Source organism: Chlamydotis macqueenii, chromosome Z (assembly GCF_036417535.1).
Source record: "Chlamydotis macqueenii isolate bChlMac1 chromosome Z, bChlMac1.mat, whole genome shotgun sequence".
In the NCBI taxonomy this organism is placed as follows: domain Eukaryota; kingdom Metazoa; phylum Chordata; class Aves; order Otidiformes; family Otididae; genus Chlamydotis; species Chlamydotis macqueenii.
The window spans coordinates 80,020,779-80,042,627 of record NC_141593.1 but is presented as its reverse complement, the minus strand read 5'-3'; positions in this window follow the sequence as shown (position 1 = coordinate 80,042,627).

Below are 21,849 nucleotides of genomic sequence, written 5' to 3'. Positions count from 1 at the left end.
AAAGTTCACGGTACGCTCTGGTTTAGGGATCAATTTTTAAAATGCGGACCGAATAACTGTGGGATGGGTGGGGGAGAGGGAAACAGCAGAGTCTGGTTGTTTATTCAGATGACCTCACTGTTAGTAAATATTTCTTAAATTGGATTAATTTAGTCTCGTTGCTTCACTAAAAAAAACCAATGGCAATTATCATCTCTGCGGTGAAGTAACAGAAACAAAAAAGACTGAGGAATTCGCCTGTTGCCAATGTTGGAAGAAGCAGCGCGAGCCCCCCTGAATGCTTCAACCATTCTGTCCCCTGTCTTTGTCACACTTCTCCATCCTGTGCAAGGTGGACTAAGCACAGCTCCAGGTCCTACTGCTTCCTAACTTCAAGAGTTATGGCAGTCTGAAGGTATAGCTGTGCCAGTTCTGTGCTTTTCCTAGAACAGCGCAAGCTTGGGATTTTGCTTGATATTTCAGCATGCTCAGCCTTCCCGCACTCCAAGAAAACCCAAGCCTACTTGAAGGCATCTGGGGAGCTGCCCATCACTCTGTGTCAACTACTGGAGCCCAGCAAGCACAGAGATGTATTTCAGATGTCGACAAATACACAACTGCATTTACAGCAAATTAGAAAAGCAGACTTTGTATCAGCCTGGTGCTGGTTTTTTTTTTAATGAAATTGAGAAAGACACCTTTGCTGTAGAAAGGAAAAAGCTTCCCTCCTAAGAAGCCAAGCCTAAATCTGTCTGTTTCTTGATGAGGCATGCTTGACCTGTTCTCCCTTTTTTGTCTTGGAGTCAGGATGTGTTTTGTTCTCTTCATCCACTCCCCAAACCACTTCTGTACGTACTGTTCCCTCTCTCTTGATGTCCTAATAAACAGGTATTTTGGAGAACAACGTATCTGAAGGTTTTGCAGAAAACATAATCTTGAGAGAGCGGTACAAAAACTAACAGGTCCAGAACACGTAACCTAACCGCTCAAAAAGTATTATGTTTTCAGTAGGCTCATTTGGGTCTATGATTAATTCTAATCTAAAACATAAGGAAGGGAAATTATTAGTACCAGGTGCTAAGGATGAATAGCCATTCTCCCAGCCGGTGTCAACAGCTCTGTAAAAGTATGACACATCCTTGTGAATCTAGGGAATGAGATCCCAGTAAAAATCAACATCAGTGTCATCTTTGCCACTGTAAGCTTTCCCTAATAGACCAATATAGCAAATTTTCTTCCTTTCAGTGTCTACCTGTCACTGCTCTTCAATCTCTCTTTCAAATGAAAAGTAGAACTGTCTGTTAAGGTTTCCTTTTAAGAAGCTAAATCACTTGTTATTCTCAAGCCATTATGACTGCAAAGTACTCTTGAAAACTCCCACTAACGATAGACTTGTAGGTGGACAGCTGACGTAAAAGTTCATCCAAAGTAGAAGTATCAATACATTGGATTTTTCTCATTCCCTCTTAAAAAAGGGGTCATTTTAAACACCTGCCCTTCCTGGCCACCACCTCATGCATTTTCTGCACAGCTCTCATGACATGTTATGTTATTATAAATGACCACAGTGAGAGCTTTCAGTAACGTATTTGTGAGTTTCAAGGGAAAATGCTCAGCAGGAAGTCCACAAGGCACTATGGAAGCACCTATTGCTGCTTGACACAGGAGAGGAATGAAAGGAAGAAGTGAGGAGACGCAGCACAGAGTCAAAATATCTTGTGTTCTTTCAGAGAAGTGTCTTAGTTTTATTTACCAGCTGTATCTAAAAAATTGTGTTGCAAATGGAGGATCTAGAGAAGAGATTCATATTAACAAATGCTTCATTTATTCCTCAACCAAGCTTTCTTCTTCTAACTGCTACGAAAGACTAGCAAAACCAATTTGCTAGACACAGTTTGCAATAAAATAGCTGGGGAATGTTTTCTCAAATTAAATTAGTGACGCCAGTCTCTGAGAGATATAGGTAATAAAAACATTTCATGACTGTGCATGTGACAAAAAAAAAAAGCATGTGCTCCAAGCCAAACTTGCTTTTCATTGCTCTTTCGTCACATCAGATGTTTTCATACAAAAACATAGACTGTCCATGTATTCACCACATCTGGTGTCCCAGTTTGGGTTTTTAGTGAAAACACACAAGAATGTGACAAACTTTGATTGATTAGCTAAAGTGAGTGACAGCTTCTTTCCAAGCGCCTAGACCTGGTAGCGTGCACCAGCGCGGAGGAAACCGAAACGTAGGTGTCAGCCGAGTGCAGTAGCGGCTCACGCTAATTTTCATCAGGAGATCCAACCTTCACATCCTGTTCAGAGAGACACTCAGAGCCGAGCCCTGGGTTATTCCAGAAAATTGTCAGAGCCTGGCTTTTGTTAAAGCTCACTTTGGTTGACAAAATGCTGACACTTTCAGAGAAAATGCCTGTAATGTTATACAGCGTGAAAATGTTAACCACTAGGCAATGAGTAATCTTTAAAAAATATATAATGTTTGGAAACTAATGTAAGCTTTATAATATCAGTTAAAAATAGCTTGTTAAATATGTAGAGAGAAAAACACATTGAGTAAGATCTTTGGTGCAGGATCCTCATCAGTACCAGCTCTTTGTGCAGAGATTAACCAGTTTAACAAAGCAGAGCTGGAATAGCTGCGCTTAATAGCAACATCTGACATATATATGTAATTTATACACAAAACATGAAGTATTTTTATAGACCTGTCCATTCTAAAATAGGCCAGGTTTCATGGAAAAGTTATGTACATTTTTCTAAGCAAAAAAACAAGGCCAATTTCTTCTCATATTTTCTTAAGTGTTGCTAGAAGATGTTGGCAGTGTGTTCTCCCTTCCTGGCAGGACTGAGGGTGAAGAATGAAGGTTCACTCCTCGAGAGTGTGAAAGAGATGTTCATATTTTCTGTTAAAAATGAGACCCTTAAAATGAAATTAGAAATGGGCGGAATAGGTTTTGAAAGGTTTTCCTTTTACAGTAAAAAAAATATTCCTAGTTTGCAGTGGGTTGAAAGAGGCAGAGAACCAGTGTGTCCAAAATATCCAGCAGCCTCTTGGGTGCTGTCTCAGACAGAGACAAGTGCTAAAGAAAAGTACTAGATGATTCCCTGCACTTATTCATTTGGCATGCATCTGCATCCAAAATGTGAGAAACATCCCTCTAAAAGTCCAGAAAATTAAATGTAGTCAAGTATTTTTTTTTTTTTTAAGATCCAAGTTTTCTAATGAAAAATTACTTCTGCTTAATTTATGGAGTTTGAGGTGTCCGGATCAGCTTTCTCTCGACGCTGTTCTTATCCCCTTCCCATACCTGGCTGTCAAATCTTGAGCATTGCAGCTTGACCACCTATGCAGTGAAATGATCGGAACTTCTTTGACTCCTGCCACGTACAATTCCCACAGGTGATGCTGATGCAGAGGATCCGATGCAGAATCTGCATGAGGCCATGCAGTCTGAGCAGTTTCCCAGTAGAGTTGTTGGAGACTCTCTGGCCTCCGTTCCAGAATATTTCGTTTACTGGAATAGATTTAACCCTAAGGACTGGATTTGTTCCTGTCTCAAAAAATAACACAATCCCAATAAAGGAAATTAGGAGATTGATACCTAATTTATTAAATTAATTTACTTGCCACAGCCCTAACACTGATAAATTAAAGCAGCTTAGTTTACTAAATTTCTACTTAATCTCTATAAAACCATAGATTGGTACATAATTGCTAACACTCTCCATCTATACTCCATACTTGCAGATGTTTCACAAGCCTCAGTCAAAAATGGACATCATGGGATGTACACAAATTCAAAATATCTCATAGCTCTTACATCAATACTATACAGACTATGGATAAATCTTGTTTTCACAATTTTTTTTTTTTTTTTTTTTTAGAGCAGGAGAATCATGTGCAAATCTAAGCTACATACTTTAACATTCACTGAGTGAAATCCAGACATACATACATTCATTTCCACACTTTACAGATGTTCCCTCTCTACACTACAGCCATGCAACAGGCTTGGCTGTTGGATGCTTTAGGGACTCGCATTCACATTCTGCACTTAGGTCCAAATTTCAATCTTCTGTATATATTCTTTGCTGCCTCTCAAGTTTTCCTGCAAATGACATATCCCAAGCAGCTGGCTATGTAATTGCATAAACCAAGCACACACCAACTCGTCAGCTGGAAACAACCAGATCCCCTTCTGTTCATGCTTTGAGCTACTTGATCACAGGCTGACTAAGGCACCAATGTGATACAGCCATGAAAAAAAACCAAGCGTAATCCTAAAATGTATTCCTATTAGGAATAGGAAATAATATCACTATTACCCTAGGAAATAATATCACTGGTCTGAATACTGGTGGCTTTCATCTGGAGTATTGTATGCAATACTGGTCATGCATTTCAAGAGAGATTAATCCGAAGTGGAACATATGCAGAAAACAACTACTAGGATGATCAGAAAAAAAAGAGAGAACCTATTTTACAAGAGGCTGCAATTATGTGGTTTGTTAAGCTTAATTAAAAACAAACAGAAACTATTGCGTGAGGGAAGAGAGCGGGAAAAGGTTTGTGCATCTATCAGAAGGGATAGAGAAAACATAATGGAAAATTATTTATCTTGCTCAGGAATACAGGCAGAAGAACAAATGGGATTAAATGGCCATAAATAAATTCAAGCCAAAAGCAAGCTTCCCAGCCATCAGAGCAGCGCGTTTAGAAGCAACCTTCAGATTATAACAGCAAGAATACAAACCTTCAAATAAACTTGATGAAAAAGCTACTTCAAAGACCAGGCTTCATCCTCCCAGTTTAAAGTACTTTTAACCAGCCCCTGATGAAGTTTGTGACCAGACCCAAATATAGATAGAAAGGTCCCTTCTTATTCATATACTGATCACTTGGATCCCATGCTTAAAGTTTATTGTTTCAATAGCCGGGATGATTAGCTGCTAGGTGCTAAACACCAAGCGAAAGGGTCGTATCAGATTTTGCTTGTTGTTTACAAACAAGAAAGATGACCCAACTGGGCATATTTAAGCGAACAGAAATGCTATTTTTTGACTATGAATACACATACAGCAGCAAAATAAAACCACCCCAAATTCTAGTATTGATTTACAGAAGGGAAACCCCAAAATAATATATTTTTGTTTGTTTTATTGTTTTCAGTGAACAGCTGAAGTTCAAGAGAAAAAGCAGTCATAGGGCTTAAGCTGATAAACCAAGATATGTCTCAAATTTTTCTGCTGTCAGCTTTTAGGCAGTTACCATCAGTTAAGCAACTGGGAAAAGGAAGGCTGGGCACATAGGGAAGGAGAAGATATATATAAATTCTTTCAGTAAGACTGGCTTGTTTTTTTTTTCCTTGCAAATTGGTGTTTTGTTTTTTTTTTTTCCAAGTCTTCAGCTAACAGAAAAATTGTAGAGATATTACTTTGTGATCATTTCTGAAAGTGCAGAGTAATTTGAAATTCATTTTGACAATTTGCTAGCTGTTGTAGTTCAGATGTAATGAAGACATAAGATCTCACACTGTCTTGCACACTATGCTTGCAGAATTATGTAAATTAAAGACATATCAGTCTAAGTCAAAATTTCACTATTAAAGATTTTTCCCCCTCTGTGCATTTTAATAGCTTTTTTTTTTCTAGTGTACATGTTCTTATTGCTTTTATTGGTCTACCTCTAAAGATTTGATGTCTTGGATAGTTATAATTTTCTAATTTTGTTCTTTTAGCACGTCTTTTGGGGACTTTTAACTGTTTGATTGAATAACTCATACCAAAAAAAAACCCCACTAAATCTTTACCTTATTGAGGTTTTTCCCCTCTGAGTGCAAAGCCAATACTGATGTGATAGTTCAATAGTAGGGTACCCTGCACAAAGTCTTTGCTGTGAATGTCACACCCACCAAAGTCAATAGGAGTCAGACATTCATAAATCAAAGCCTGTTTAAGGCCTTCACTTGAACATAGTCCCTTAAAATTGATTGCACTTAACATGATGTTTAGGTTACAAGTGTCATTATCAATGAGCCTACAGGTTACATGCCTCATTCTTCAAATCACTATAATAAAATCTATAGAAATTCGAAGACTTTTGGGATTTTTTTTGAAGAAGAAAGGTTATTTCAGTAAAGCAACTATTAGATAGGGGAGAAAATGCTGACAAAGCTTTCCTTTTTGAAACGCAGCATATTCTGTCCCCTCAGTATCAAAATATAAAGTCCTTGTATGTATCTTGAATGTACAATTCTTATCCATAGCAGCTCTGCTGCTTAAGATCTGGAAAAAAAAACTCTGTCACCTAAAATTGTAGGGGTGAACCTTATCTGTCCTGTCGGTATGTAGGACATCTGATCCCATCACTTAAGCTTTAGTCCAACCAAATGAAGATAAATGCTTTCTTAACTTCCTCCACTGATTGCATTAAATGCAAGCTGAGTTCAGAAAAATAACAAAAAGGTGCAAAGCACAGCTAATTGTATAAAGTTTTCATTGTTTACTTATTTCATAACAGAAGCTGCCCAGGTGCATGGACTTAGTCATGTTGAGTGTAGAACATCCATCTGTTGTGATTTCTGCTGCACGCACAGGCAAGTCTTTGCATACCTTTTGGGTAGCTGCACATCTAGGAAAAGGGCCCTAAATTCAGCACAATGGGGAAAAATAACCAAATAACCCCAAACCCAAGGCAATAAGCAAAGACCCACCAGTGGAACAAGACAACAGCAGGAAATTGGGGGAAAATCTACAACTGTGAACACAAGTAGCTGTTCTGCATAATGAGCAACATAATAGGACACGTAGCAGGATTTTTTTTTTTTTTTTTTTTTTTTAAGAGGGACGTCTAACAATGTTAAATTCCTGTAGCACACAGGACATCTCTGAAGGTGTTAACTCAGACATCTAACATGGGACAGCTGTTCAGCATGACTCCCGCCATAGAAAATACAACTTCCCAGGGCTTTCTGCTTCTTGGCATGTGAATGAGCCCCTTTACCCGACAGCCACATCACATGCCTCCCAGAATTTCCTGTTCTGTAACATTATCCTAGATATGCCTTGCAACATGCTCTCAAAGGACGTTTACAGAAGCCCTTACACAGAAGGAGTCATGGGTGACAAAGCCAGGTAGGTTTGGGCTTGGTTTTCTCGGGGTTGGGCTGCAGTGGATTGAGCTTGAACATATATCCCGAAGGCAAAAGACTAATTCCAGTCTCTTTTCTTCTAGTGGCCACCACAATTGCTTTCCATTTTTGTAACCACTTTCTACCTTCTTACTTTCCTTTTCTAGTCCCTCTCCTCAGTTTGCTCCTTCTTTCGTCTCCCTGGACCTTCTCCAGGACAGCTTTCACTGTACTTCTCTGCTAAATCCTTTTATGAGGGATGCAGGGTTTTTTATAGCAGCTATTTCTAAAACATCTTGTTGTGTCACAGCTGGCAGAGGTAACGGGGTCCCTCCTAAACCATCTGATGTTGACTGGTGTGGAGGATACCCAGACAAGAACACAAAAACAGTCTCAAAAGTGAGGTCAATGACAGGAAATCAGGGGATTTCATCCCAAGAAGGTGCTTGAATATGTGTGTAAGTGGAAGCACAAACAGTTTCCCTCTTTCGTCTTGCGGATCTTTAGGCATAGAGGATTAAACACAGATAGAATCTGAGATTTTATGAAGTCCCTGATCTAATAAAGGATAAATTCACAATCATGAGAGGAATGAGCTCTTACGGCAGAGAGCACCTTCCCTTATGTACCCTGCAGCCGGGTGCAGATTGAAGATTTCTAGTGAGGGTTCACCATGCTCGTAGACTTATTGAATGGCCACTTGCATTCCTAGCCATGGGCAACATCATGGCAATTTCTGTGAATTGGGTTCAACGAGGGCAAAAAAGAGCATCTTCCCTGAGGCCACACCATGCTGCTGTTAACAATTACATGGATTTTCCCCAATTTGCACAGTCTCTGGGTCAGGCATTTCTGCCCAAGAGGTCTTGTGTAGCAGGAGTATCAGACAGCACATGTACCAGACTGAGCACACCTGATGTCCGAGACACTGAGGATGTGACCCCATGGACCTCCCACTGGCCCTCTGGTTCCAGCCAGGTACTGCCGGTTGGCATCCAAAGAGGTACCAAGACCCTCAGCCATACCCCGGTACTCTGTTCATCACCAGAAATGCTCATTTTGTTGAACGAAAGGCAGCTAAGGAATCCTACACTTAAAATTCATTACTCATACCTAAGTCACCTGCCACTGAATCAAGACAGCTTTGTAAATTTTTGGAAATTGAAGGAGATGTCTTAGGATGGCAATTTTCTAGAGATGTAAATGCATTGTAATAAAGCTGTGGGTTATATATAGAAATTATTTCCTTCCGTTTGAGACCTATGCATTTGTGGCTGCGTCTGCCCTGAAGAGCTAGGATGCACACACCTTCATTTTCAAAATATCTTACCAGCAATTAAACACTCTTTTATCACCACTGTGTCAGAAGTTACTTAACCTATGATTTATATTGGGGCAGTAAAGAGAAGAAGTGAAGCAAGGTTGTATCTTCAAGTGAAGATAGTGGAAGAAAATACAGCCTGTTGTGGGAGGGCAGGGCAGCACATCACACAAGCCAGCTTTCAATTTAGAAAACATCTTTAGGTAGTTATATTCAGAAGTATGGAGTGGTGCAAAATATTTAGGCTGCCATGTACAATAAACCAACTGTCCAGTGCTTCTGGTGGTTGATTGGTTTTTTCCATGACTAACTGAAAATAAAGTAAAAAGGAGAAAAAATTAAAGGCTTTCCTACGAAACTGAGTTGGAGACTTTCACTGATTTTCCATAGTTCATGGCTCAGCCAGTCCAAAAAAAAGATGAAAAAACCAAAAAGCAGTATCATGCAATTTCAAGCACCTGGCTGATTTGAATGAATCCAGCTAAGAAAATCAAAACATGTACTGCGAAAAGTAGTGGTGACACTTTTGCTGACATCCTGATCTCTCTCTCTAAGCATTTATACCTTGATCATTACTGATAGCCTGGGTGATTTTCTGTGCTAACTTCAACATTTTCACACAAATGGCAAATTTAAATAGACAATGCATTTTCACTGGAGCTACACAACCACAAAAAGCAAATTGTGAGAGTTTCCAATTTTGCTGGAAATAGGCTGCCTTCTGGGAACAAGACACAGTCAAAGAATGATACTTGCTTTTTTTTGCGAGGTATAGAATGACCGAAGGCAGCGGATAGTTTAATTGAACGGATATTGCACAGCTCTGCTTGTTTTCACATTTAGACAATATTGCGGCAGAGTTTTTACAAACATTTTTAACTCTATTGGCACTTTAGCCATTATAATCTGTGTGTTATATAAATTAAAATTATACCTACATTATGATGTAAAGAATGGTAAGAAAGTACATGGTTTTAACTTTCCAGGGGTGAAATAGTTTGTATTCTATTATTATTATTATTATTATTATTATTATTATTATTATTATTATTATTATTATTATTATTATATTGTACATAAGCAATGGCCAGTACATATTACACACCCAAAGCTTTCCCTAACATTACTGTCAAAATTTACAAGTCCCTATGGATGTATATTTTTAAAATATTTATGGAACAATGTGTTTAGAAATCAAGTCCTTTTTAGCAAATGAGTGTTAGTGAGCCTGTCAAAACACTGTTAGTTCTTTTATGGTTGCTTGTATTTAAGTTTCTACCTGCTCCAACAAAACCATCTAAACGATATGGCAAATAACTAGGGATTTCTCCACAGGGTTTATCTCACTGCTTTGTTAGCACAGCGTACAGTTTATTAAGCAGCTGAGGTTGTTCTCAGTACTTTTAATTAAAAAAAAAAAAAAGTTACCAAAATATCTTTCCTTCCAAATTCCTGGCTGCCCCAAATGCTAAAAGCCAATGATGTGTAGGGAGAAAAAAAAAAAAAAATCCCTCATAACTCCTTGCCTGATAAATGATAGGGGAAGTTTGACAGATCAGAACGATACGAAGCAGCCTAAAACATTTGGCACGATGTGTGTCTGGCATACAGAGACTTCCTGTCAAATGCCTATGACTCCATACAGCAGCTAGGGACCCTATGGAGCAGCAGATGGACCATTAAGGTAGTATTAATGTAGATGCCATCAGTTTTCAGTTCTGACTGGGACATACTCTTCAGAACTATGAGCAGCTGCTGCCATTTATTGTGACAGCTTCCTGCTAACTTTTGCCAGCTGGCACAATCTGACTCTTTGTACCTGAGCTATTAAATGTGTGACTTCCACCGTTTTATTCCTCCGGAGAACTCTTTTAATAATCCTCTGAAGAAGGGATGAGGCATTTATCACCAAAGTGAATACACATACCATACAGTTCTATTGTCCTTCCACACCGTCGCAGGTTTTACCTCGGGAGTAAACATAAGCAAGCCTCCTCTGCCTTACACAGTCTCCAAAATAGGAAAAACTGGTGAGTTCTTAAAGTGTATTTAAACATACTGCATTTAAATACTGTTTTAGATTGCTGGCTTACCTTGAAATCTGTGCTCTTTAATGAGCAGTTCAGGGAAAAAAAAAAAAAAAGGAAAAAAAAGGTATATTTCATTAGTACACAAAAAGGAAAGCACTTTTTTTTTTTTTAAACTACAATTCTTTAAGTCAATGAGCACAGGTCAATATTACAATTATAAAGGGATTTTTCAACACCCGCTGATCTGCTTAATATCTACACGTTCCTTTTGTGGCAAGCAAAGCTGTCCATCCTTGTAGTGTCTTTACCGCATAGCAGGAACAATGCATTATAAATGACGAGTGATCATGTATTTGTTATCACCTGCGCTATAATTTTAGCAAAATATGCAACAATACTACTGGCAGAAAAAAAAAAAAAAAACACACCACCCTGTTGTACATGTCTTTGATCCAGCTAGACTTCTAGGGATAGATTACACCATTTGATTGTGCCAAACAAGAAAGCTAACAGTACAGCACAGCATAAGGTTTGACATACAATAAGAACTGCAGCTAGTCATTATAAAAAATGGCTGGCAGACATTCATTATGCTGAGCTAACATCTTTTCTGCTTCAAATCTTCCAGCAATCTGACTAATAATGTATGCATGGACTTCTATTGCAGATCTCCATTGCTTGATGCTACACTACCCATGTCTACACGTATATAATCCCCCTTAAAAAAAAAAAAAAAAGAAAATCTAAATGAGCGAAAAAAAATTTAAAATATAGGCTGTGCTGATATGTGCAATGAGAAGCATCCACGCTGTTGAAGCTGTAGAGGATAAAAGTGTTGAGCTTACACACAACGGGAAAATTATAAATTAAACATAAAGAACTGTTAATATAAATCATTTACCTTTGGTATGAGCAGAAAATCATAGAATCATATATTTGAAACAATATTAGTAGTTCCAGTAGAAACTTCCAGAGTAAACAAATCCTGCATATTGGAATGATTTTACTTCAAATATAAATAAACTTTTATGTGAGCATGCAATGTGCACCACATATTCGTGGTTTTTCTATATTACATTTCTTTTTGGGTATATTTTACAAGACCCTTACACATCCTTTAAGAGAAGGTTACCCTAAAATTGTCAGTCTTTTGATCTGTAAGAGTGTAAGCAATTGTCCAGAGTATGCAGAATAATACGTATCCTAGGAAGTCAGGAGTATGTAGAGTCGTACCAATGCATGTGGCATATTACCAGTCCTAGGAAGTCAGCAGAAATTAAGAAAATCTCAGTATCTGGAAGAATTATGCACTAACTTACACTCCAGTTTTAACAATTTACTCAACAGTGAGTAACAGCATATGCCGAAATCTCTAATGAAGATCTAATAGCACTAAGAATGATGAACTAGAAAAGCCTCTTAGTTCAAGGAAGACCTTTATCACATACTCAACTTCAAAAGCCTCTTCAAGTCCCACTGAAATGAGTGTGCTTATTAAAAAAAAAAAAAAAAAGAAAGAAAACAAGTAAAGAGTATTCTTAAGCATTGTTCTGGATGAAGCCTGGGGTGCGAGGTGGTGGACAGAGAAGGAGAAGTGGAGGCAGAGGGGAGAGAGAGGTGAAGGACTCTGGGAACCGAGTACATAGACATCATAGGTATTTATTTTACTCATTTAAGAAGAAGCTAAATGAAGTGGTACATAACATTCTACTTAAGTTTACTGAATGTCCATTCAATCTTCAAGCACTTAATGTAGCAGATAACTCACGTGTATAGCAAACTGCCCATATAGTATCAGAGTAATTCTCACCAGCTTTACTAACTGTACTTACAACAGCCCTTCATAGGCAATATTGTTCATAGTCCACTCATTCTAACATGTGCCGAGGAAAAATCCTTTTTTTTTTTTTCTTTCTGTAATGTGTACAATTAAATACTATATATTTATATAAACTAATCTGTAAACAAAGAATGTTGTTCAACACCCTGGACTGCAGAACTACCCCTCTGAGACTACGGAAATATCTGTGTAGAGACAGAGGAAGACTCATCATTCTGTTAATGTGGCTTCTAAAGCTGTGATTGGCATTGAGAGGTTCAACACCAAAACCAATTCTTCTAGCAATATTCTAACACAAACTACATAGAATCATAGAATGGTTTAGCTTGGAAAAGACCTATAAAATCAAGTCCTGAGCTGATGCATTTTAAATTCTTTGTGTGTACCCTTCAGGACAAGGCAATGTGGGACTAGTTGTTTATAAACCTTCTACAGATTATATAGATAAGACTTTTCTACTTAATTAAGCAGTTTTTATGTACTATGTTGTACTGTACTTTTATGTAAACTAGGCACAAGGATAAAAGTGACACCATGCAAGAACTCCACTCGGGTTTTGGACCTAAATATTAAATCACTTCCAGGCTATAAAATTGGCTCAAATTACAGAACACTTTGTTGGAAGAAGTACATGCAGTCTGATTTCAGACCTAAGAAACAAGAAGCTGCCTCGTAGAGTTTTACATTGCTGGAATTTCTAGACAATATTTCTTCTGCAACGATAAAAGATGAAAGTGTTTGAGTCAGGTTTTGACTTCTGCTGTTTCTTCCTGAACAGACACACCAAATGAATGCTGCAATATTTAAATCAGTTTTAATATCAAGAATAACATTTTTAGTCTGTGAATTTAGATAACAGCTTACCTCGTGGCTCATGAACTGAAGCGGGGGGGAGAAGTGGAGAACTTACTCTTAGTTTAGGATATAGTAGTTCTCAAAATTTGACTTGATTTTAAATTGATCTAAAAAAAAAAATAAGCTGAAAACAAAATGTTCCGCTCAAAATTCAAAGTTGACTTTAATTTTTTTGACATATTAAAATACTTAATGCTTGTTTCCTTAGTGATCATTTGCATAATTATTCCATGAAGCATGCTGCTATAAAAGACAATGTATACCCGCAGAACCTTTGGGAGTATTTTGAAAGAAAGAGGATATGTGTATATACACGTCACAGCATTTTCCTCATTTTACCCTCTTTCCTTATTATTTTGGGTTTCTACTAGTTTGAATACAAATGTTATATTTAATCATTTTTTTCTAAGTTACCTATCTTGCAGTCTTTAAAATATGCTGAGATTATAGTCTCAACTTAATTCCCAAAGGAAGAAGTTCACAGTACAAAATTACCCCCAAAGTGGCCTGAATTGATGCCCATATCAGCAATTCTCAGCGTAGAACACAAGCACTGAACTGTCAGAGGGACAAAACAACTTTCTGGCCTTTCTAGCTCAAAGGTTGGCAAAGAGGTGTGAAAGAATTCTACATTTGTTAAGTACAAAAGAATGGGTCACACTGAAGAGGTCCGTCCAGACCAGTACCCAGCCTCTTACAGAGGCCAAAAGCAAGTGCCTAAGGAAAGACGGAAAGCACACAACGATACTTCCTTCTGCAAACTCTCATGGCATGGGGAATATCCAAGACAGAATTCTCATAGTACTCAATGAAAATTTCTGTCATGAATTTGTGTAATTGCTTTTTAACAAATTTTCATTTCCATGTCACGTGTTGAAAAAAAATTTTACTATACGCCGTACTGAAAATACATTCCATCTTTGCTTTTTTTTTTTTTAAGCGTTAGCTGCTACTTCCATTCACTTACTCCTAGCTTACATATTTACGCAAAATATGAGAGACAAGTTTCCATTTACCATGACATTCATGGTCCTGTCATTCCTTGACAGTCTCTTTTCCACTTTAAACCTGTTCACAGTGGGTCGTCATCCTCTGTACTGCCCAGCCTTGGCTGACTTATAAACTTCAGAGTTTAGAGCCTACCAACCGGGAACCATCAGTTCATCAGTGAAAACGAATCAATATGGTTCATTTAGTTCAATCTAACCAGTTCCCTGGTTAGATGAAAATGAACCCAGAAAACAAGAGAATAAAAATAAAGGGAAAATTATTATTTTGCAGATCAGTCTCCTGGTCTAACTGACCATGCAACCAGATGAGTGTCAGCACCAACACAAATGCATCAAGGGAACTCATGGCTGGGTGGGAAAAGGGCAGGACACTCTAAAAAAACATCCCGCATGTACAAGATGTCATGTTGCTCAGGACATGGTAAAGCCCATCTGTTGCATACTGCTAGGGTGACACGAAAGTTTCTTTAGAGTCTGTTTCTCCTGGATGTGGAGCCTTGTTCGTTGAAGGAGCAAGACACAGTTTTGATTCTCAAAGACAAAGTACTTTTCCTTCCAACAGAGGCTGAAGGTCTCCACCAACACAGGATCTGCTCTGCGCTGCCACACGTAAATTATTAGAATGTAAACTTCATAACGCAAACAACAAGCAATGTGCTTCGCTCTCTTTCCACCTTCTAGAGACAAAAGAATGTCGTGTCTTTTGTTTCAACCCTCCCCAACCCCCAAAGAGAGTTCAAAGACTTACAGGTGCTTTAAAAAAAAATACCTGCTTTTCATCAATGTGCATATTTTACCAGTTTCAAAAGCATATTAATATCCTTTGTGACTTCAGTTAAAGTAAACAGAAATAATTGGAAAGGTGACAGATAAATTATTATGAGACAGTATTTAGGATTTGCAATACAAACTAAGCACAAAAGAAGGTAGAAATTCTTCACAGATAAATAATTTAAAAGAAAGTAACACTTTTACCTCAGCAGGAATGGTTTATTTAGGATAAGATTTTTCATATATATATATTTGAAGAACACTGTCTTCATTTTGTCCTAAGCCACATGTACAACTATTCATTATGGTCTAAATTTTAACAGAAAAAAAAATATAGATGTTAATATGTGAAACATTGAAATAGCTGGTTCTAACCATTATTAATGCAGTGTTTCTCTGTAAACCATACATTATACCAGGTTGATAATTATCTCTGTATTAATCACTGTATAATAGATCAGATAAATGCAATTACTCTAAGGTAACTGTTTCAAACAACACCTAAATAAGTACTACAAAATTAATTGAAATCTTAAGAGACTTTTGTTCCACTTAATGTGTATTTTTCTCCTTAGAAATCCTTTACCACTCCCAATGGCAAAGGAATCTCCTCCCTTTGTTGAGGACCAAACCACCTTGATAGGTTTTTTCTTCTACGATTAAGTGGATGCAAAGTAAATCCATGGAAGAAGGTAGCAAACAAATGTAATGGGGCTTTAATAAATAGTGACAATTAAGACTGAGCGTATTGGTGTCTATAGAATAGCGTGTATTCAACTGGAAAATGCTTGATTAAGCAATTTTCAAAATTAAGATTCCTGGTTATTTTGTTTCCTGCAGCTATGCCCCTTCCCTCAAGCAGGAACCGTATTTTACAAAGGACATCTCTCTTGACGTATATGATAACGACAGATGGCACAGAAACACCTGGAACAAATAAACAAAACGCATTCCTCTGCTCGAGGTAAAGCCTCCTATCTCATAATACGAAAGTCTGCGACACGAATTTGGACACGCTAATGTCACATATTACATATGTTATCTCTATGCTGGTTCTGCTCATCACTCGTGCTTGTTGTCAGAGGCAGCGCTCCGAAAACAAAGAGAATGCGCAGAGCTCTGTGGCACCTCGGTGCACGTCACAGACCCGCAGCCTCAGCTGTGGAAAGCCACCAAGCTGTGCCATGTCACCGCTACCTTCTGCAACACCTCGGTTCAAAGAAAGGTGTGTGACGTGCCTGCCTCTTGCTTCAAAGACACATACGCTGCGCGGCAAAAGCCGCTGCGAGCCCCTTCTCATGTTTTGGATCAGCGTTTTAGATTTGGGTTTTTCATCCCTTCTCCCACATGGTGCTAATAAACGGAGGAAAATTGTTCCCATTTTACACGCCCTGAAAGCATCAGATTTCAAAAGGTAGTGTCAGACCTGTCACCTTGCACGTGTGTGCGTTTTTGACTGTTCACACTGAGCCCGGCTTTTGCATTTCAGAGTGCTGAGCTGGCACTTTTGAGAACACACTTTCTTTAAGAAGCATCGAACATACTCAGGCGGGATTGCACATCATGGGCTGGTATACAGATTTTTTATGTTGTGGAAACACATCGCGGAGCTTTTCTGAAACGAAACAAGCCTCCTACTGGTAAAATTAGTTACGCTGCGCTAAAGGCTATAAAGCAAAATTGATTTACATGAGTTGAGTATCTCACATGTTCCTTTGCATAATGCGCTCACTGCAAACCTTTAATCAAACTGCATTCACAGGGCGTTCTGGACTTTCATGTCTACAGTATCTTATTTCCCAAAGAAAAACCTCCTCATGGACATTTTTGCATCTGACTTGAAAAGATAAGATCTCCATTTGGACAATATTTCCATCATGGAAGATACTCAAGCACCTTAAATTAGTATTTTAGGAAACAGCTTAAGTGCCACTTGTCTGAGATACACACAAATGAACTAGAAAATGGAACTATATTCTACAGGACATTGCATACATTTGTATACGTTGATATTTTTTATTATTATCACTTTTATCAGCCAAACTTCTGAACTGTTGAATAATGTCTAAGAACATCTTAGCTTACCATCAACACTGGAATTCTCTTTGAATCTGAGAAATTATGTATTTCCCAACAGGATGCTCTTCTGAGACACTTTCTACCCGCTGCATAATGAAAGACAGACACACTGCACTTCAAACGCTTGTTCTGACAACTTTCCTCGACCACATGTAGCTCGTGGAACGGCCTTCACAAGGAGGCCTTCCTGGGAAAAAAAAAGCTTTCCAGATTTCAAAAATATATTCCCATGAAAAAGAGAGGCAAGGTTTTGTGAAGAAACTTGATGATGCAAATGGTCACGCAAACAAGATGTTGTGGTGTAACTTCAGGGTGGAGTTACACCAAGATAACTGCCTGTATATGTTTTTTTTTACTCCATCATAAATACAATTTATTTTACCATCTAAGTTTATGGGCAACTATTGGGGCTCCAGTGGCACTACAGTACAAAACTGTTCCATATTCTTACCCACTTGTTCATATTTTTATATTATATATCAATATCTTATATTAACTTAATAACACCGCTTCTGAAATCAATTCAATTATTTGGTATATTTCCTACTTTAAAAAAAAAATCACAATTTTTAGTAGAATTTCTAAAAATTTCTAACAATATGGGGTTTTTTTTGTCAAAAAGTTGCATACCACGATGATTTTTTTTGCAATGCCGGGTTAATTGGGCAGTATTTGCAGCGTGACTAATGTCATATGCTCCTGTAGGTCCCCGTTTCCAAGGATATTAAGGAAGTGAAGGTGATTTGGAGTTGTCAGCATGGATTTGTGAAGGGAAAATCATGCTTGAATTGCCTGATAGACGTCTACAAGGAAATGGTTGGCTTCGTGAATGAGTGGAGAGCAGACGAAGTTGCCTGTCTTGACTTTAGCAAGGTTCTCAACTTTTCTCTTGTAGCATCTTCACAGACAAACTTATGAAGTAAATATAGACTGGAAAAATGCACAGTGATGTGCACTGAAAGCTGTTTGAACTGATGACCCTAAAGTGTTGTGGTCAGCAGCACAAAGTACAGCTTGTGCATTTTAACAAAGGGAAATGTGAACGTCCTGTGTGTGGGGAGGAATAACCCAAGGCACTGGTACAGTCTGGGTCTTGACCAGCTGGAAAGAAGCCTGGCAGAGGAGGACCTGGGGATCAGTGTGGACAACAAATTGACCATAAGCCAGCAATGAGCTCTCACATCAAAGGCCAACAGCCTCCTGTGCTGTGTTAAACAAAGAGTCACCAACCGGATTAGGAAGGTGAGTCTTCTGCTTGGCTCAGCACTGGTCAGACACACCTGGAGTGCTTTGCCCAGTTCAGGGCTTTCCAGTACAAGAAAGACATGGACATATTGGAGAAAATCCAGAAAAGGGCCACAAAGATGATTAAGACATTGGAGCATCTTTCATATAAGGGGAGACTGAGAGAGCTGGAAGTGCTCAGCCTAGAGAAGAAAAGGCTCATGGGGATCTCATCAGGATTCACAAATAGCTGGTAGAGTACAGAAGACAGAACTAGAGTCTCCTCACTGATTCTCAGTGATAGGACAAGAAGCAACAAACACAAGCCGAAACACAGTAAATTCCATTTGAACAAAAGAAAGATCTTTTTTCTACTGTAAGAGCAGCCAAATATTGGACCAAGTTGCCCAGAGGGACTGTGGAATCTCCAGCCTTGGAAGTCGTCAAAACCTGGCTGGAGACGGTCCTGAGCAACCTGCTGTAGGTGGCTCTACTTTGAGAAGGAGGGTTGGACTCCAGCCCCAACCGTTCTGTGATTCATCTCTGTTACGTACCTGACACTTCTGCTAAATTAGTAGGTGTGAGAGAAGAATCGAGAAATAAGATGAAGGTACATATCCAGGCAAAACATTGCAGAACAGAAATCATATACCACTAAACGTGTTTTCTGAGTACATTCTAGAAAAGCGTGAAAACCTAAAAAGTGTCAAGATTAAGTGGGAAGATGTTGCCTTTTGCACTCAAAGTCTGTAAAGAAATACAAAGTATTTTGTTACCTGTCCAATTTGTGTACACGGGTGGATTAGACTTTTCTGCACAAGATCAATCCTTTTGTACAAGTTTTGGGTTTGTTGTTTTTTTTTTAAGCAACTATCCTCACACCAGAATCTATGCTCAGAAACTGTGTTTTACTTAAAAAAAAATACATCTAACCAGTCCAGCTTTTTATTTCAAGCATACTTTTACTAATACAGCTGGCACATTTAAATTCACAGAGAGAAATGGGCAATGTCTTTTCATACTGTATTTCCCACAACGCTTAGTTTCCTGCTGCAAATCATTAAACAGCCAACAGATGCATTTTGTTTTCTGCTTGCACGTGTGCAAGCAATTCTTCTCGAAGGGTAAAAGTAACATTAGTTGGTGCTCCTATTATAGTTCATCATAATGTCATCACTGGAACTCCTGCCTTCAACTAAATGTTGATATTTAAAATTAATTTTTTTTTTTTTTTTATTCTCACTGAGCATCTTTTAACTACGCTTGCCAGCACCGCAGTAAGTGGCATTCATCAAAAGATTTTTGGGAGGGTGGTTTAAAGTTCACAGTGCGAACAAGGCAGTGACAGATTGCTCGTAGAAAGTAACAGCATAAGCCCTACAGACGAGAAGGTGAAGACCTTGCGATTATTATCTTCCAGGAAACCACACGAGCCAATCTTTGCTCTGGATCTGAGGCAAACAGCAAGAAAGTTTTCTTTTCCCCTCCTCCCTCTCTTTTGTTTCAGCGGTGAAACGCAAAGCAAATATACTTCAGTGTCATGATTTTTTTTGTTGGCACCTTTCCATAGCCAATTCCATTCATGCAGAAAAGGGATGAAATTCCATCATTCGAGCATGACATCTCAAAATTCAAACTTAATGAGAGCTTTGGCAGCTTCTGTCGAAGGCAGACAGTGATTAACAAAACACTTCAGAGTACAAGGCACAGCAGTGCTCAAAGAAAACAGTGATGATCTCCACTTAATTGTAGAAAAGCCCAAAGCATCTGCCAACAGAGGAGAGCTCGAGCCATAAGGAGCTATTGCTCAGATAGGCTGTCATCTCCAGAGATCAACAACCATATGCTCAGCTCAAGCGCAAACTCCAAAGAAGTTAATTTTCTGACAAAATACAGGGATAAATATGACATTCAAACAAGTGTGCTCACTCATCCTGAACACACGTTCATCTGCACGTATCAGATTTATGCATCGTTTAAACAGAAGCAAATATGATTTGTTTGGAACACAAACATTACTGTATGAGCACAGGTATAATTAATCTTTGTCTGCTCCACGGGTCCTTGTGTTCCACTGGTTAACGCTTACAGTAAACTATTGATGAATGGATACAATCACCTGTTGCATGACGCCTCACTATGTAAAATATCCACCATCGCCTCTTCCGCTGCCTAGGATGTGCACAGTTATCACCTCTTCAGCTGCAGCAATAGATTTTTATCCTGGTTTTATGACAGGGTAAGGTTCATTTCCAAATGCCAAGGACAGCGGCTTTGAAAAATTTCAAGCAGCAAGTAAGCTTATTTTAAGAAAATTATCATCTAAGCGTGCAGAGCTCAGAAAAGCTTCATTAGTCTACAAATGTATTACCTCTTTTGTACTTATTTAGTGTATCATAGTCAATGAATGGAAATACATTATTAAAATGTATACGCCTGGCAGCAAGAAATTAACAGAAGGGAAAAGGTCAATCTAAAAGGGGAATGTACTAGAAAAACACATGTTGTTGAATATAAAGTTAAATGTACTTTCAGTTTGTCAAGAAACTTTTTTGTCTTTTTTTTTTTCAGCAATTACCTCAAATCACCTTCTGCTATATTAAATATAGAATATTCTGACTTTCTCTGAAAATAATTTACCCAAACACCTAGGAAGTGTTCTATGTAACCATTCTATGATTCTATGATTCTATAGGATCTTTAGATAGGTCTGGTTAAAGGAATTCACACTACAAATTCTCCTAAATGTCAGCATGTCACATACAGGTCCAAATTTGTCCTAATTCTGTCTTGTGCTTATCCAAAACTGCATTCAAACTGTCAACTCTCAGTCTCCATGCCTGGCTTTGGGACATGCTTTAGACCTCCTGAAGCACCAACCTCCATTGTAAGCAGGAGTTTGAGGAAAAGGGAGAACAGCCAGTCTTTTGATGCAAATTCAACAAGTTTTGTCGCTCAGTTTAAGTATATTCCTGATAAAGATGTGGTGAAAGTGTGAGATGGTAATTCAGCAAGTAGCTGAATTCAGCCTCATTGCCAAACAGATGTTTGTTTCCTTAATTGTGAGACAGCCTGAAGAAACCAGGAAACTGTGGATATCTAAAACTACTAAAGAAAATGAGGCCTGTCCCCGGCAGCATAACTGCATGATGCTTCATTGAAAGATTTGTGTCAGATGTAGAACAGCAATGCTGTAAATAGCAACAACGCAAAAGCAAATTATAGTCCACATGTGTCCATAAATGAGTGGAAGCAGAAGAATTGGCGGCAATCATTAACTTTCTCATTTCAGCTTCCCTTTCAGTTTTGTTTTGTTTTTTTTTTTTTTTGGTTGGTTGGTTGGTTGGTTGGTTTTTTTTAAATCGATTCTCAAGCTGCTAAAATGCAGCAGTACCGTGGAGCATATGGAAACATCTGAAGGCTGCAGCCGGATGAGCTGGAGTGGAGATCTGCACGGCATGCTTGGAGAATGGCACGTGAACACCACACGCTGCCTAGCAGCACGGGAAATACGGACGGTTTGAGAAAGTCCTGGTTGGCTGGTGGTGGATGAGTTTAACAAGAGGCTTCCCATGATTTAAGCCCACACTTCATCCCTCTT